This window comes from Pongo pygmaeus, chromosome 7, assembly GCF_028885625.2.
Source record: "Pongo pygmaeus isolate AG05252 chromosome 7, NHGRI_mPonPyg2-v2.0_pri, whole genome shotgun sequence".
In the NCBI taxonomy this organism is placed as follows: domain Eukaryota; kingdom Metazoa; phylum Chordata; class Mammalia; order Primates; family Hominidae; genus Pongo; species Pongo pygmaeus.
The window spans coordinates 138,740,438-138,759,630 of NC_072380.2; the positions used below are offsets into that span (position 1 = coordinate 138,740,438).

At 38.7% G+C, this 19,193-nt stretch overlaps 1 long non-coding RNA gene across 1 annotated transcript; it reads right to left on the bottom strand.

The window, feature by feature from the left end:
* Positions 1 to 3,993: 3,993 nt before the first annotated feature.
* LOC129042799 (uncharacterized) lies at positions 3,994 to 19,193 on the bottom strand. Its single transcript, XR_008504204.2, has 5 exons — positions 19,131 to 19,193; positions 15,923 to 15,978; positions 12,987 to 13,058; positions 5,218 to 5,428; positions 3,994 to 4,106 (listed from the first exon to the last, which is right to left on the bottom strand). It is a non-coding gene; the product is annotated as an uncharacterized LOC129042799 (long non-coding RNA).

The window sequence follows — 19,193 nt, forward strand, 5'->3', positions numbered from 1 at the left end:
TCACTCATTAAGAAAACAATCTGCCTCTCTTGGCCTGGGAATCCCTCCTGAGTGTTTCTAGGCTGCGAGTGTCAAATTGTTCTTTAGAGATGCTGAGCAGAAGAGGATTTTCCATTTCATCTTTTGGCCTTCCCTTCTCCCTCTCTTAGTGAGGACTTGTGCTGCCTCCTGCCGGAGTGTTGTAGGGAAGATTAATTAGCTAATATTAGTTAAGGGCCTTTGATGATGACTGCTAAGTGTTTGCACCGTGTAATTGCCATTTTTTCCAAGGAAATGCCCATATAGTTACTAATTAGGCATTGTTGAAGCACCTCATGCCCCATTATTTTACAGTTGTCTTGTAATTAACTGGCATCAGTTCCATTTCAAATGACATTTATTGCCCATTTCCCTGGTTTAATTTTTGGAAATTTTATGGGAAGCCTGGGCATTGTTTTTTATTCACTGCAACTTGAACAATTAACAAGGTAAATATGGCTTTGGGTGGTGATGTTGTCAACAACAAGAGTACTTTAGAGATTTTAATTAAGAATGTTACTGCTGTACTTTATGTGAAAGTTTATTATGGTGCCTAAGCACTCTAAGCGCTCCTTCCTTGTGGATTGTGGCTCATGTCTGAGTGTTTGTGCCCGTGTGTGTGTGTGCGCTTGTATGAATGTGTAATTTTTATGAAAAATGATGCAATATGAGATATGAAAACAAAGTCCTCCTTTGGCTTACCCTTCTCAAAGGCACAAACTGGAGAAGCTGATTAATTAATATTTTGCCATTTTCTTACTATAACCTAGAGGCTTGAATTAACTCAAATCAAACATCACTTGTTAAATGTCTACTATAGTATCGGTTTTGGACTAGATGTGTTTCATGATTTCTTTAATCTTTACAAGTCAATGAGATCTCTCACAATGACAAGATGAAGATTCAGAGAGGTTAAGTAAGATGTCCAGAGGTACATGGGTAGTAATAGATGAAGATAGAGCTCAAATTCAAGTCAGCCACACTCTGAAGGCTGGGCCCTTTCCGCGCTATCTCTCAAGCAAAATTACTGAGCTTTCTACTTGGAAGTGAGTCTTGGTCACTCCAAAGGCCAACTCATGCCTTCTCCAGGAAATCTTGAACGATCATTTATGTAAGTGCATCTTCTCACCTGTACTCTGATACTACTTTCTATAGCTTCTCATAGTTTGACTTTTATTTAAGCTGTGTGCCAGTGGCAAGGACAATATAATGTGACACTTAGAAAAGCATGGACTTTGGAGACAACTGGAATGTATTCCTTATTGTGCTTTTTCCTATCTGAGTCATTTTGGACAAAATTCAGCACCGCTTAAGATTCACCTTGTTGATGTGAAGACGAAAGGAGAGCATGTGTGGAAAGTTCTCAGAATGTGTCGTGGTACATGGGAAGCACACAATATATGGTGGCGGGTTAGATGGATAAAAACAACATAAATGGGCCGGGCAATGTGGCTCACACCTTTAATTCCAGCACTTTGGGAGGCCGAGGCGGGCAGATCACGAGGTCAGGAGATTGAGACCATCCTAGATAACACGGTGAAACCCCATCTCTACTAAAAATACAGAACATTAGCCGGGCATGGTGGTGGGCGCCTGTAGTCCCAGCTACTCGGGAGGCTGAGGCAGGAGAATGGCGTGAACCCAGGAGGCAGAGCTTGCTGTGAGCCGAGGTTGTGCCTCTGCACTCCAGCCTGGGAGACAGAGCAAGGCTACGTCTCAAAAAAAAAAAAAGAAAATTGTAGTGTTGATAAAGAAAACTAATCTCCACTCATTAAATTAATATTTTGGTGCTCTTTTAGAACCTCTGTCTGGGTACATTTTTTCATTTAACTGCACTCCAGCCTGGGCAACAGAGCAAGACTCCATCTAAAAAAAAAAAAAACCGTAAATGAAGGAATGAATGGCAGTGACCTTTGCTCGTTTATAGGATCACCTCTCCAAAACTGCACTCCGTTTCAGTTCAAAATGTAATTTTAAAAATATAAAAATGAATCTCATAAAGACTTGAGAAAGTCAAGTATATCTGACTGAGTTCCAGGCTGCTCCACTGTAGTAGAAAAACCTGACTAGATCACACTTATTATAATGTTGTATACAACTTCTTAAAAATAATGGCCACTGAGACCAGAATATGTTGATTATTAATGAGCTGAAATATGGGGTCTATTGTGTTGTGAGTTCCTCCAACCTATTTCATGAATGAAACAGAACGATGGAGACCAACAGGAGACCTGGACTTGAAATCACAGGATTCTTATCAGAATTTCAATTCCAATTCCACCATGTGTAATTATCTATGTGACCTCTATATGCAATAAGCAGTAAATTTCACGGAACTACCAAAACTCCAGGAAGCAGACTCTGAATTGAAAATTCATTTGTGTAAAGTCTATTGGGGGTGTTTTCTGGAGCAAGACCTGTCAGGGGGTCAGAGAAGCAGGATTGGGTCATACTGGTTACAGGTGACTTCCCAGGCATTTCTGGAGGGCTGAATTGAAGAAGGAATGCCAAGACTTTGAAGCCTTGCAGACTGTCCCCAGGAGAAGAGTGTAGCATTAGACAGAGCAGCTCTCTTTGGCCAAGAGAGGACATTTCCTGAGAAGAAACTTGGCTGTGAGATGTCAACAACCCATAATTCCAGCAGCCATGGGCATGAGTTTCTCAGTTCTGGAATCTGAGTGGAGCACTGCAGCATCCACTACAGTGGTGAAAGAGGATTCGAACTCGGGAAACCTGACCCCTCATGACTTCATTATAATTTCTTTCCTTGCAACTCAATGACTATTATCATTTTCACTTTACAGTTCAAAATATAGAACCTCAGAGTTAAGTAACTTGCCTAACATGCCAGAAATTGTAGGTCCCATGATGTACAACTAAAGCCCATGCGCATTCCCTAGGACCATATATCTGCCTACTTTAATAGCAAATGAAAAGTCACTCAATGGACTGCTAAATTGTTCAACATGTAATTGTTTGTTAAATCTCAGAAGATGCAAGGGGATTATGTGTGTATGTACTTGCACGTAATGTTTTAGAACAGGCAGATAGATATTAGCTGTTTCGCCCTGGATGGTGGAAACACTCAGGACTTCAGAGGAGTAGCGGCATAAAACCATTACAACACACTTCATATCAAGCAGATTTTGCGAGTTAAGTAATTGCTTGTAAACATAACACCATGCAATAAAACCTGATCTATATTATTTGGACTTCACAAAATAATTCCATATTATTTCTGTAAGTTTTTTTTTGTGTATCTCTTTTTTTTTTTTTTTTTTTGAGATGGAATCTCACTCTGTCGCCCAGGCTAGAGTGCAGTGGTGCGATCTCAGCTCACTGCAAGCTCTGCTTCCCGGGTTCAGGCCATTCTCCTGCCTCAGCCTCCCGAGTAGCTGGGACTACAGGCACCTGCAAACACGCCCGGCTAATTTTTTTATTTTTAGTACAGACGGGGTTTCACTGTGTTAGCTAGGATGGTCTCGATCTCCTGACCTTGTGATCCGCCCTCCTCGGCCTCCCAAAGTGCTGGGATTACAGGCGTGAGCCACCGCGCCCAGCTTTTTGTGTATCTCTGATGTTATGATGTACTCACTAGGAATATGGAGGTAAATGGAGCTTATAGATTGGTGACAGAGTTGTGTTGGATTTGGACTTCAATACTGCAAGAGGTTTCTGCAGATGTGGTCACCCAGAGAATATTATAAACAGACAGAGAATAGTCTTAAAACTCAGCCCACTCCATCATCCCAAATCTGAGATAAAAGGAAGAGAAGGAGGGAGGGGATTTACTGAAAGCAATAACTTATTTGCTCCAGCCTGGAAAATGTCCTACAACCTATGGAGCTGTACTAATGTGTGAGTGGAACTCAACGTCAGCGTAAATCCCTGCAGGGTTAGTTGACATAATCATCAACCTACCCACTCACAGGATGCCAGCTTCTGGGCCACAGGAGCTCATGGAGGCACAGTAGCACCATGAAACTTGTCTTCATAACAGGACTGGTCCATGCATCCGCTTCTTCCTCCTCATAGACCACATCTGCTGTGGGAAGTTAGGGCTTCACCCTGAGGTTCTGTATTTTCAACTGTAAAGTGAAAATGATAATAGTCATTGAGTCTAACCATCTCCATTTTCTTAATATTTGCTCTCATCAGCCTGGGCCACCTCAGGATCTATGTGTCTGCCTAAAGGCACAAACAGTTCTCCCAGGCCTCTCCCAACTAAAATGTGAGAGCAGAGTCCAGCAGGACACTGGATTTGCAAGTAGAATGACATGGACACGAGTCATGATTCCATCACTTTGTAACCAGTAGACTACTCAGCTTCTCTGAGGTTTGATTTCTTCATCTGCAAAATGAGGCTGGATGAGGGATAATAGTAACCATTCAAAATTGTGAGGAGCAACTGAGAATATTTGTGTTTTTTAGAAGGAATTATATGAAAGTTCCACACAAATAGTGATGTTGAGCTGGAAGGCTCTGCGGATGCATTTAGCTTGGGAAGAAGAAGATAAGCCTTTACTTGGAGGAAAAGGCAGAATCACAGCAGTTAGATTTGTCCTGAAATGAATACAAGACACCTTTGTAAGCCAGACTGACAAATTAGTCTGCCGTACTCCTCATGTGCTGGCTGTCAACTTGCGCCCCACTGCATCCTGTGCCCTATGTTCAAATTCAATCAAGGTCAGAGCAAACAGTCACCCATTGCAATTCTGGAAACCTGTTTTCTCCTATCCATTGCACATCTCAACCCATCACATTAGAATAACACAGTCGGATGCAATTAGCCCCAGACTATTTAATTACCCAACGGGTTTCCATATGTCATTAAGCATCGTCCTTGTGAGATCACAAGGGTGCTGCACACACAAAATGGTCATGTCCTCTGCTTTGCACTTTCAGCAAATAAGACTTGAAGTCAGGTTGTCATGATAGTCTTGATTTAACATATCCAATTCCAGTAATTTAGAACTTTCCTTGGTTCTGAAAATGCTCAGGACCCATCACTGAGTGTCTATTTTGATTTCCCTGGAGATTGAGAAGGAGATGCCTTTCCAGGCTTCTGAGAAAACACATCCTTCTTGGGCCTTCATTTCCTTGCACAGGCTATTCTTCTTGCTATCAATATGTTTCCTTCTTAATCTTAGTTGGCAAATTCAGAACACAAGCTTCAAATTAACCTCAGGTGGAACTCACCTGTGAGTAAAGGTTTTCCTGAAGTTTGCAAAAGCAGAGAGAGTCACAGTCATGCCCCTTGTTCAAAACACTTCCAAGCACATCAGCTCCAATTTCCAATTCTGCAGTTATTTGTTTAACTATATCCCTTTACTGTAGATTGTGAAGTCCTTGAAGAATGGCACTGTATTGTGTTCATCTTTTGATTCAGAACACTTAGTGTGGAATGAGCCTGAAATTATAAATTGAATAGATGAATAAATATACATAAATATGAATAGATACTGTTTTCAAATGTTTATTTTCAACAGAAATATTGAACTCATTGTCTTTTGGTGAGTCGACTTTCATTTTTTGAACACCATACAAAATTATGCTGGTTATTTTTCAAGGAATAAAACAATGGAAAATTATACCAGAAAGATAAGATTTCTTCACTTCCTCCTTTCTCCACTGTGGGTAAGTTTATTATTGTTTTTTATTTCCGCTTTAGCTACGGGCTGCTATAACATGCATAATTATTTAGTGGACTACTGGACTTAATGATAAGGTCTGTCTGATACACATGATGATGTCTTGGAACTGTCACAGCTGAGTTGGGAGAAAGATATAGCTCAAGATGAATGACTGAATTCAGATTAAATCATCACTCTTTGGGCATCTACTAAAGATTGGATATGGTGCTGAAAACATCACCTTCATTATCTTAATAGTCAATTGACACTAGCACTACCGTAGTGCAGGTGTAGCAAGGGAGGCTCATAGAAGTGATTTAAGTTGCTAGAGATGACCCAGCTATTAAGCATATGCTGAGTCCAGATATCTAGTTTCACACAGACTGGGGATGGGCTGGGATGCAGAGAGGACATGGGAGTGCTTAGCTAGTGGGTGTGTCTCCAAGATAGCCAAGTCCCTGCCAACCCTGAAGCTCTGTGATTTGCGTGGCTTGGTGAGGACCTCTACTGGCTAAACTTCCTGGGCTGATAAAATGCAGTGAGGATGGAGACTGGGGGGAAGAAGGGCAAAGGATCTGAGTTTGAGTATTAGTCTAGTCACTTATTGGATGCATTGGGTGTTTCTTGCTTCATGCCACTGTTCTGGCTATGTCCTTCCATGGCTCCCCAGTGCTCTTTGCACAGAGATCATGAATCTGTCAGTTGCTGCATGGCCTGCCTCTCTTTCCCACTCCAGCCTCAACTTATTTCATACCCTGCTCCCTGCCTTGGGGCCGGCCATACCAGGAGGCTTCAGAGCCTGCTCTCTCTTGCCTTTGCAGTGTTGTTTATTCTACCTAGAATTCTCTTCTCATCTCTCTTGTGCCACCTAAAAAAAAGGCTTTTCACCTTTCAGCTCTCAAGCCAAGCACCTGTTTCTCAAGGCAAGCCCTTCTGCTGCCCCAGGGCCAGCTCAGCTTCCATTATGAGTCCCTGATATTGACCTGTCTTCGTTTCCTTCAGAGCCCCTCACTTGTTTTGCAGGTAACATTCACTAATGGATTAGGTAATTAATACTGGTCTTTCCTTTTAGACCGGAATCTCCATTAAAGCAGGGACAGCATAGCATGGCTGGCACAGATCATGTTATCTACTCACAGACAGCTACTATCTAAACATTTGCTTGCCCTCTCTGAATCCCAGATAGTCTCCACTCTCTGTGAAACTAGATTATGGTAGTTGGCAAATCAAAATTTGTGATTCAATTTCAAAAAACTGTTTGCCATCTCTTCAGAGTACAAACTCAGTTCGTATCTACAAACTCTAATGGGTCAAATGACTAATAGTGAATGAATAGAGAAGGAAGGAGTAGACACAACTGGTCTTATCATTGCTTAGCTGTCTGCAAGGCTTGAGCTGCAGAGTGCTTGCTATTTTGTAAGTTTTTGACCTCTGAAGGAGAATTCCAGAGCTGGTCTACTTATCTAATTAGGAGCCCATGTTCACAGTAAAATCAATTCTTCATGTAGTATGGGGTTGAGGGATCGGTAAAAGCATTGACTTTGGAACCAGACTGCCTAGATTCTACCACTTATTTGCTCTGTGAATTTAAGTGACTTAACCCGTCTCTGACTTAGTTTTGCCATCTGTAAAGTGGGGGCTATTACAGTATTTATGTTGTGTGGTTGCTGTGAAGATTAAATAATTTATATTTATTTTACAAAGTGTTTATAATAGTTCCTGACATATAGTGCATGCTATATAAGTAATTTCTATTATTTTTATTCTTTTGGAGATAGGACATACTATGCCTTTTCAAGTGCCAGCGACTATAACCATTTCCTTCCTAGGCATCCTCCCATTTCCCCCAGTAGCTGTAGCTGTTTCTGCCTCCCTTCTAATCTGAGTTGCTAAAATTTGAATGTGTCTTATGTGTTGGCTTATGACAATATTGGTTGTTTTTTCCCTCTGTATTTTCCATTGCAAAGGCTTAGTTCTCCACTAGTAGGAAATAGTCCTGTTGACTCAATTATATTTGGGCTCTGCCCCAAGAAAATTTGATTCGCCAGGTGCAATCAGGTAACAGGGACAATGCTGGGGAGGTGAGAGAATTTGAGAAAGGTGGCTTTTGCTGGTGTGAGTCAATACGGCTCAGCTCCCCTGTGCTAAGTGGAGCTGCAAGTTCCAATGTGAGTCTGTGTGCTCACTCACTCTCCCCAGGCTCATCTGTCAGTGGGCTCCTTGGCTGGGAAGCTGGCATTACACAAACAGGAATGCTAATGAAATGCCTTTCCAAGATGGGTGCCAGGCAATTTAAACACAGAACTAGTTATTAAGGTTCTCTAATGGGATAAGAGAGTTGAGACTAAAGTCTGAGCTGGCCAAGGCAGAGAATGTTGTCTGGTACGGAGGACAGAATCCAGGCTGTACCAAGTAAGACATTGGTGACCTTAGGGAAAGTCCCTTCCTCTCTGTGGCCCTCCCCATGTGTTAAAGGAAAAAATTCATTCATCCATTCAACACGTATTTATTGAGCTTCTACTGTGTTCTAGGTACTGCTGGAGAGATGAACTCTCAGATGTATTATATGGAAGTCATTTTGTGAAATACATGACTGAAAGCTCAAATATGGTGAACTTGGGGACAGGAGCAGATGGACTGCATTTTCTTCATCTGTGTCATCAACACATGGCAGAAAGCATGGTGCATAAGATGAGCTCTGGAAATATTTGGTGTTCTTTTAAAAATTCTGCTTTTGGCTTTCTTACTTTCTAAAATGTTTGTATACTATTTTATCGATGTAGTTTTTCATATTGATTATTTTCTTCCTTCTATTTACTTTGGATTTACTTTGCATTTCTTTTTCCAACCTTTGAATGTGGAAACATGAACCACTCTTAGTCTTTTATTTCTATAAAGTTGTAAAATTTCCTCTAGCACTGCCTTAGTTATGAATAATTTTTTTATTTGCTGTGTTTTCACTATGATTGTTTCAAATACTTTAATGTCCTTTGTGATTTCTTTTTCAACCTATGTGCTGTTTGGAAGTGTGTTGTTTAATTTCTAAATATTTGCATATTTTATGTTTTTAGTTGTTGAATTCTAATGTATTTCCTTTGTACTCAGAAATACAGTTGGTAAGCACTGTGGTATTTCCTGTGAGCTCTAGAAGAGACTTGCTCTATATATGTACAGCCCAGCTTTGGGCCAAGGACCCACTCAGATTTCCCCATAGAGCATTCTGAGGACTCTTGTCTGAATAGTACCCTTCTCTTTGTTAATTTGCCCTGCAAATTCCAGTTTGCATTCGCAGCCTTCAACTTTAATCTCTGCCATCCCAGCTCAGCAACACTGCTGTGCTCTCCTTGGGTTCCATCTCCTTGTGACATGCAGATCCCTGAAAGTTCCCTATGGCAGAAAGTTGAGAAAACATTGAGCTCACCACATGTGTTTGCTTTTTGCTAGCATTATAGTCCTCCTCCAAAAAATGCTTCACCTATTTTGTTCCATTTCATAGTTGTTTACCTTTGTGAAGGGAGGAAGAACAGTCTAGGTAACACCCATATTCTGTTGCAGCCAAACCCAAAATATTACTTTTTAATTTAATCTTATTTAAGTTGCTAATGTTGACATAACAAGGTGGGGTTCTGGAAGTTTAGGTTTTAAAATGCATGTTTTTTAATTTTCAAAATGTGCTTATTTTGTTTTTACCAGAGCCATCTTTTTAGGTTTTTAAATTAACTTTTCTTTGCATTTCTAATTGTGATTTATTTCTGTTTATACATTTTGAAGAAAAAAATTATTAAATCATCTTTTTCTCCATTTGTGAGCTTCCATCATTTCGAGCAACTAAGTTGTACCTGCAATTGCTATATAAAACCTCTTTCTAACAATATCTGAACAGTGCTTTTTAGTTGATGCTTTTTAAAGATAACTTAAAGAACTAGTTACAAATGACTAATTTAATACATAAAATCAACTGTGAATGACTTACTAATTGGTTTACTTAAGCACAATGTTATCATCTCACAGTAAAATGATATCCTGATAAGGCTGTAACAGGTCGATGCCTCCCATCTCAGCCCACTCAGGTGACAGTGAGTCCTTTAGTAATGTATTCTGGGTAATATTGGTGTCTTGTGCTTGCTTAGATGTTCTTACTAATTCATTTCTGATTTTACGCATTTTGCTGAATCTCTTCTGTGCTTCATGCTTGCCCATGCCAGGTGTGTCAAATAATTCTGTTTCAGATAAGTCACTACCTTGTATCTGTGTGGAAAGTGTAACTCCAGAGACTTCTCAAATTCTTTGTTTGTAATTCCTTGTAGAACACCAATTACGAACAGCTTTCATTTATTGAACTTTAAAAAAAGCTATTTATGTTTCTATTGCCTATTGCATTCATCCATACAAATGCTGAAATTTGAAGGATTTTTTTTTTCCTCCTTCAAAGTATACTCTGCAAAATTACTTTGCTTAAGCTCTTTGTTATCTGATAATGGCTTCTCTCTATGGCAAGGAGAGGGGGTTAGGCTGCTTGGGTTTGGGTGAAAAAATAATACAAGTTTATGCTCTCTAAAAAAAGCCTGTTTCACTTGGTCAAAGGTTATTGATGCTATACTTAATTCCTGTGTCATATTGTAAAATAATTCCTAGATGTAATCATCTTAGGTTTTGCCTTTACTTATTTAATACTCATTTAAGATGGCAAACATGGTTTAGTAACATTTATTTTGGTTATTTGAAAGCTTTTTTTTCTTACTTATTGATTCTTTCATATATTTCTAATAGATAAGACTGCTAGCGTGGTGAATTCTCGTAGATGAGGTATTATTCTATCTTCTACTTACTTGTATTGATTCATCCAGCAGATAGAATTTAAAATCACAAATGCTACTATTTTAGGGAAAAGAATCATGCTTCATACTCTGGAGGATACAAAATAAACAAATTTCCAGTGCTCAAGTTGCTTAAAACATAGATAAAGGTCAGGCAAAATTACATGCAAAATTAAATGACAACTCAAATTTTTTAACTGGAAAAAATTAAGGAAATTTTGTAAAAAATAAATGGTTGGGCAAATAACATGGACAGTTCATAGAAGAAACTGAGGATTGGAGTGGCTAAAAAAGCTTTTTATAGAGACTGTGTTGTCAATTGTATAACCTTTATATACTTATTATACAAAGAAAAAAACCCTTGCTGCTTAAACCCTATGATTGTGTTTCTATGCAAAGGTTTAGAAGGCTCTTTATTCTTTGAAATACAACAGGCCATGCAGTCTAAGTTACCATCATATCTCCATCCTATTTAATTCATAACATCTCATCCCTCTGCTCTCTTTGCTCATCTTTTCATGTGCTTATCAGTTAGTTGTATACCTTCTTTGGAGCTATGTCTATTCAAGTCCTTTGCTTATTTTATAAATGAGTTGTTTGCATTTTTGTTGTTAAGTTGTAATAGCTTTTTATATTTCTGTATTCTGGATACAATAGAGAGCCTCATGCTTTCTAGAGCCCCAACTTTCCACTTTCATTGTTGCCTCCTCACTCGCAAGACTGTCCAAGCTTCCCTTGAGGCCAAGAATGGGTTCAGCTCCATATTCTAATTCCAAACAAGGTTGCAGGCCACCATGGACTTCTATGTCCCAGTCATAAGTGCTGGGATAGCCTCCAGCCACCCAAGACCCTGAACTGAAATAATGGGGTAAACAATTATCTTATTTGAAAGACTATATATATATATAAAATATTTCATATATATGAAATATTATATATGAAAGATTTTTCATATACATTTTATATATATAAAAAATATATATGAGAGAAAGAGAGAGAGAGAGAGCACACTCACATTTGTTTCAGTGTTTACCATTAGAAGTGTTTTGGTTTTTATTTAGAAGTTTGGTGATGTTTCTGTGACCAAAAATATGCAGTAGGAACTTTGTTTGTATCAATGAACCTATTTTGTTATAAATCCTTTCACTTAAAGTCACAGTTTTCAAGAACCTGTAGATGACATTGAGGACTTGTTGTATTTTCAATTCGTCCTCTTGTTTAATCCACGTTATTACCCCATGGAGTAGATACAGTAATTTTTATTTATATTTCGTATATGAGACTCAGTTATTGAGTAGGGGAAGGTATAACCCAAGACTTCTGACTTGGATTCTAATGCTGTTTCTTTCACCCTCTACCTCATTTGGAGGTCTAAAAATTGGAAAACAAGACAAAGAGGATATAAAAGATAGTGTAAGACTTTTCTTACGTGAAAAAAAAAAAAAAGAGTAAGAAACAAAACCTTCATTTTTCAATGTGAAGGAAGTTTTTTTGTGTGTGTTTTTGTTTTGTTTCCCCATGGTTTTGAGTTTTCCAACTTTCTTGCTTTCCCTCCTGGGCTAAAAATCCCATAAATTTCCTTCAACTGATTTCCAGCTCAATTATGCAAACTCAAGAGACTTGTGTAGCTTGAATGCATTTGAAGATAACCCTTAATTAGCGATGCTTGGGTGAAACTCTCAGGCATTGGTATCTCATTCGTTTTACTGGGGCTCTGGTATTTTACCTAAAGGATCAGCAGTGTGTGATAACAAGGTGAATTATGTGGTCATGACCTGAAACTCATTATGATCATCATAAAACTTTTGATTCTTTCCTCTCCCTTTGCCAAAGTCCTTGGAATAGGTGAATAACTTAGAATGTAAAACCACTGTGCCTCCAGATCTTTTTGACACAAAGTCACTCCACAAATATTACCTATGCATGATCATGAAGCAATGATACTTCTTTTCTTCTGTCTAGGATGTGGTTATAAGGCACTTTGTTCACTAAAGTAGGACATGGATGACTGGAGGTGTCAGAAACAGGAATGGTACCTGCCCAAGGAAGGAGGAAAGCTGGGTTGGACAGATGGCTGGTATACCTGGGATTTGATAGGGAAGGGCTAGACAGGTGGCTGGTACAGCTGGGATCTGAGTTCAACAGAAGTGCACAGTGATCTACCCAGAGGAAATGATTGAAAAGCCTTTGGGTTAACAGCATCAGGGACAACTGTCCACAAATCATGAAGCCCCAGTTTCTGAGCTGAGTTGAAGGGCAGAGAGGAAAAGAAGTTAGGAAGGCAAAAGAAAAACAGGACAGTTTTACAGGAGTTAGATGATTGAAACAAGAATTTGAAACAAGCTCAAGGAACATGTCAGAGATTCTGTTAACTGGAGTGGAGAATGAGATCCTGGCAGAACCAGTAGCGAATATCTCTTTATTCTGTATCTATGTATTAGACAAAACCTGTTTGTATCACATCACAGATAAGAGTAAGTTTATCCATTAAATTCACAAAGGCTTTTTGAGCACTTACCATGTTTGTAGTAGGTGATGGGAATTCAATAGATGAAACAGAAAGGCATCCTGCTGTCAGGCAGTTTATATCCTAATGGAGGGCGAGAGACAATAAACATAATAAATAGTTGAAGTTAAATAGAGACAACATTTAGTATGTAAAAGGTATTGTGTAATGTGAAAAACGGGTGTAGGATAAACAGTATTGAGAGTGCTAGGTGTTCAATCAAAATGAATGCAGACTTAGGTAAATGGAAACTTTACTTAAACAGCAGGGAGAATGCTTCCATCTCAGAAATCTCAAGTGTTTCAAAATCAAACAGAAGAGGACATATCTTTTGGAGAGAGGGAGAGGTAAAACTGACAGGGAAGTTTGTAGGGGCAAAAGGCAAGAGGGCAGGGTAAGAAGGTGGCAAAATCAGGTTGTTTCAGCAGAGAAATGTTTTTCTTTGTGGTCGGCTGATTTTTGGAACGAGTGTTGAGGAGGATATTCTGCACCTGAGGTGCTTAGTGCTTATTTAAACTTGAGGGCAAGTCAAAATGTAGGGGACTGTAGGGAGGGGAGAAGTCTGGCTGAAGTTTGGTCAAGCCAATGCTAATGGGCAATGGTGAGCCCTTGATCACCAAGGAGACTGTTTATGTGTCATGTTCAGTAGAGTGGTCCAGGAAGAGCTCATTGAGAAGGTGACATAATAGCAGAGTTGAAGTAAGTGAGAGAGCAAAGTCTAGAAAGCTGTGAAGAAGCAAAACATGCTGATATCAAGAGAAAAGCATTCTAGGCAGAGGGAAAGGCTACCGCAAGCACTGAGGTGAGAGTGCAGTTGTTGTGTTTGAAGAATAGGATTTTCCAGAGACTTCCCTGATAATATCTTCTATCCCACACGCTCCTTTGCAATGTGACCTTGCCATGTTACCATGAGCAAGTGGAGTTTATTACTCCATGCGCTCAAATCCTGGCAGTACTGGTAACTGCTTTAACTAGTAGAATATGGTAGAAGTGTTGATTGGCCAGTTCCAAGCATAGTTTTTAACTGGCTTGGCAACTTCTACTTCCTGCCTCCTATAACACTTGCTCTTGGGACTCTGACCCTCAGAACACTGAATGCCATAGATGCTGTGCTATGAGAAGCCCAAGGCATGTGGAAAGGCCATGACCAGAGGCATGTAGGTGCTCTTATCCACAATCCCACCTCAGCTCTCAGCATCAACTGTCAGTCACTGGAGTGAGCAAGCTACCGTGGACGTCAGCCCATGGATCCTTCAGATGATTTCAGACTCAGCTGACATTGGACTGTAACTACACAAGAAGCCTTAAAGCACAAATGCCCAGTTGAAGTCAGTTAATCCACAGACCCAATAGAGAACATAACAAATTGTTTTAAGCCACTTAATTCTGGGTGGCTTGTTATGGAGCAATAGATAACTAAAATAAATAAAAAGGAGAACATGGTAGCTAGAGGAATGTGAGCAGGAGGGAAATTAGCAGGAGATGAAGTCATAGAGGATTTGGGAAGTTCAATAGGATATTTTCTTGTAACAACTTTGAGTTTTGCTTTGAGTGAAAGAGAGAGCTGTTCTGGGGTTGTGAAAGAGGAGTGACATGATCTGACTTCCATTCTAAAAGGAGCCCTCTGGCTGCCATGTGGGGAATAAACTGTGCATACTTTGGTAACAATTCACGTAAACAATGGTTATGTTTCAGGTTGGATAGGTAGAAGGGTGGGAGATGAGAAGGTGTTGCTGTCTGTAAATATTTTGAAAGTAGAGCACAACAGTGTTTCCTCACAGATTGAGATATAAGAGATGAGATTGCCAATAATGTTTGAGATACTAGAAAAGGATGTTTCCATTTTGAACTGAGATGGAGAATACTGCTAGAGGGCAGGCTTAAGGAGGAAGACTAGGGGTATATTCGTTAGAAACACTCTTGGCCATCTCGGTGGAAACATCAAGTAGGCAATAGGACACCGTAGCTTTGGAGCTGGTGAAGGTGTCAAGGTTGAAGATGTAAATATGGGAGTCAGCAACATGTGGGATTTTTAAAGTCGTGAACTAATGAGATCCCCTAGGGAGTGAATGTAGTTAAGAGAAGAGAAGAAGACTGACTGACCCCTAACACATTGCAGATAAAGCAACTGGGAGAAGACAAAAAGTTAGCAAATTAGACTGAGAAGAAACAGTCAGTGACATAGGAGAAAAACCAAGACAAGGAATATGCTGGAAATCTAGAAAAGGGAGCATTTTTAGTAGGAAGAAGTTATCAGCTGCATCAAAAGCATTTAGGTCAAGTAAGAAGAGAACTGAGAATTGACCTCTGTATTCAGCAATGTGTGGTCTTAGCAGAATCATCTAACTTCCTCTTTCTGTTTCTCCTCATACACAACACAATATTTACTGAGCATTTACTATATGTTAGGGACTTCCCAGGCTTTGGGGATAGTAAACCAAATAAAATCTTCCCTCAAGGAGTTTACAACCATTCAATCGATTAAACAGTATTTACTGCACAATTACTACATGTAAGACATTGCACTAAATACTATGAGAGATACAAATGTGGTGTAAGACATGTGTTTAACCTAATTGGAAACTTTAGACAGAAACACACAAACTTGCAAATTGCAGTACAGACAAACCCAACAAGAAATGTCAAAATGAAGTATAAAGTTTCAATAAATGGCAGCAGATAAGACTGAATGCCCTGTGATGAAAGGATAAGTAGTCTAAATTGCAAAAATGTAGAAAAGCTTCATGAAAAGGCACACACACAAATAAAAAAGTGCAGGGTTGGGGAGCCTATGACATAGACATTGGAGGTCAATAAATGAGCAACTCTGAGGAGACCAGAAAATGAATATAAAAAGTAAGTGCAACAACATGGGTGAACTCGAAGGATATTTTGCTAAGTGAAATAAACCAGTCACAGAAGGAAAGATACAGTATGATTTGACTTACACGAATATCCAAAATAATCTCATAGAAGTAGACAGTGGAAAGGTGGCTTCCAGGGGCTGGAAGGAGGATGAAATGGGGAGTTACTGTTCGATATGCATAAAGTTTCAATTATGCAAGAAAAACATGTTCTGGAGATCGGCTGTACAACATCGTGCCTATGGTTAACGATATTGTACACTTACAAATTTGTTAAAAGGACAGGTCTTATGGTAAATGTTCTTACTGCCATAAATAACAACAAAAATTTAATAATTATGAATTTCTAAAAAGTAAGTGGAGCTACATCAAGAATGGATGGGGCCACTTGTATGACTTTGGAATTTGGCCTTTTCTGTGCTATGGCAAGGGTGGAGTTTGGGGGATGAAGAGCTTTTAGACCATTGGATATATCATAAGGTTTCTATTTTAGGATAATTCAATCTAGTGGTGGAAGTTAGGATGGAGTGTGGATGGGGGATGACAGGACTCAGAAATAATACCACTGACATGGATTGCCACTTAGAATAATATAGGTATTTTAAAGCCTTTTCAGTCTCATGGAGGCTTTCCCTCTCCACTGATGTGTGTGTTCTTGTACATTTAGGGTGGGGTATGTGTGTGTTTAAAAAACATCTCTTTCTTAATGCATTAATTTGTAGGTACTCAGTTTTTGCTGCCAGAAATGGAATCCATTCATTTCACACTCTGGCTGTCACTAGTATTTAAGAATTTAACTGCAACGCTTGGGATTTCCTTAGATTCTACAACAAAAAGAGCTTAATTTGTTTTAGGATTTACTTCTATCCTATTTTCTACAGCACTGAATTTCATATTAGCCATATACTCTCGTCCATAGACAAAGTCCATGTAAAGGAATTCTGGAGAGACAACTGCCTGGCAGCAAAATGGACTGTGCCCTAATTTTACAAAAACTTCTTCTTAGAGGTTATAGAGGTGAGAAAAAAAAAAAAACTGTATGTGTTGCTAGCATGAAGGTTGGTCTAAATGTGAAGTAGCCTTGACATCTGGCAATTTGCAGAGATTTTGTACATTATAGGTCCTGTAGTTCAAGTCTGGTCATAGGACCAGTGGACCAAGAAACAGGGATGTGGTTTGGGGGGCGAGGCAGATGCTCTCTAAGAGCAGTCAACTGTTATCAATTTTACGAAAACATCAACATCTAAGAGTAAGGCCAGGACAGTGCATTTAAGAGTTAACCATGTCTTTTCTCAGAAAACGTGACAAAAAAACAAGTCTGGGAAAGTACTTTTTTGTTCTGTTTGTGGTTTGGAGCTAAGAAATGTAAATGGGTGGAGGTACACTTGAGGTTTACATCTTCTTTTGTTTTTGCATAAAGATTTTAGTTCTTTATACTCTTGGGCACCTTTTGCTTGCATACATCCCATTGGAGGTCAGCTTTGCCCTGCATGGACAGCAAACCACAGCACATAAAAAGTGCCACCAAAACAAAGTGAGGCTAATGTCACAGATACCACTAATTCCCCAAAGCCTAAAAGGGATGCTTACATTTTCCTTGTCCTTTAGTCTAAAACGTAGCTTTAGCCCAGAAGTTAAAGGGACAAGTTATCTTGTCATGTCTATGAATAACAGAATGAAGTCCACAACAAAGTTTTGAAAAACTGTATAGATACAAAAAAAAAAAAAATAATAACCTCAAGACTATTGGTACAAATGGGCAAACTACTGGTCAACCAGCAGCTGTATTTCCTAATGTTACACTTTGCCTACAGTTCTAACTTGTAACTACTAAACAGGAAGGTATTTTTTCCTTTCTCTCAGCTCACCTACCTCCTGTAATTTCTCTTCTCTTACATTGATAGTAAGCAATTATGATCCCTGCAAAAATAAAATGATAGGCCCATAAAATGTATGTTTTGTATAACCACAACAGAAGGAAGAATCCCTAGCTTCCCCAAGACCAAATATAATTTTATTCAAAGCTTCTCAAACTACCTGTGGGAAAAGGATAATTTTATTTTTTTAAATTTCTAATGCTGATTCTTTCATAAAATAGAATAAAAATCAATTACTACAAAAATTATTAAAAAGGCATAAAATGCAGCTCTTTTTTTATCATCAGATTCAACAGACATGAAATTTCTTTGCCAAATGTCTAGAAAAGTTTCTAAAGACTTACTCTCAATTTCAGTACTCATCTTGTCAGAGATAAACATTTGCAGACCTGCATTAGCCTGTTGATGGCCTTGGAATATCACCTTTCTACAGTTAAATATTCTGAGTGAATATTGTGATTAATCTTTTTTTGAGTGCACATTAATTGAAATCTTTCTTTGTATGTATGTATGTATGTATCTATCTGTCTATTTATCTATCCATCCATCCACCTAATTATCATCTGTCTATGATTTACCTATCCATCCATCATCATCTATCTTTACTATGTATATTATTGCTTCCCTAGTTTGAGGTCATATGCTTAAATGCTATTTTATTCTATTTTCTTTTCTAAATTTGTTTAACTTGTGGCTACAAAAACATCTCTCACGAATGGATCCCAAACCATTGCAAGAAAGCTGGGAAGAATGTGTGCATCGTGTGTGTGTGTGTGTGTGTGTGTGTGTGTGATGTTGGTTATGCCTATAACAATTTACTGTAACGTGTTAAGAACTTGTGGGAGAGTAGTCACTTGGTCCTGGTTGGTGAATGTTCTTTTTATGTTTTATGACTGCAGATTTTTAAGTAAATGATAAAAGTCACACTAAAAAGTGAATCTGTTTATATTTTAGGCTTCATTTCCTTTATTTCTTAATATTAATCTTAAAGGTAATGTTTTGATGGCAGAAATGTTTTTGGATATTCTTTGGTTATACCTCAAGGTTTTCACAATGAATAGCTCAGCTGACCAATCTTTTTTCTTTTTTTCAAACGCTTTACTGCTCTTGATTTTTTTGTCATAGTGTTCATTTTTTAAAATTATGTTCCACTTAGTTTGAATCTTAAATTATTTATTACTTCTCATTTTTAAAGATGAAGGACTTAGTTAACAATCTTTTTCAGTCCCTATGTCTTAATTCTGTTTTCTATGACCTGCAGAGACCAAAATTAGCATATCTGGGACTTACCACTCCTTGTAATTGCTTTGTTTATCCTAGATTTGTGTTGATTTTCATCTAAACCTTTGTCTTCTGAAAGTCTAAAAGGCAAAATCTGAAGCCATTCATCTTCCTGTATCTTTAATATTACTTACCTTCCTCCTGGACTCATGTAAGATTATTCTTGCATTTGGAGGGGAGGGAAAAATATTTTTCCA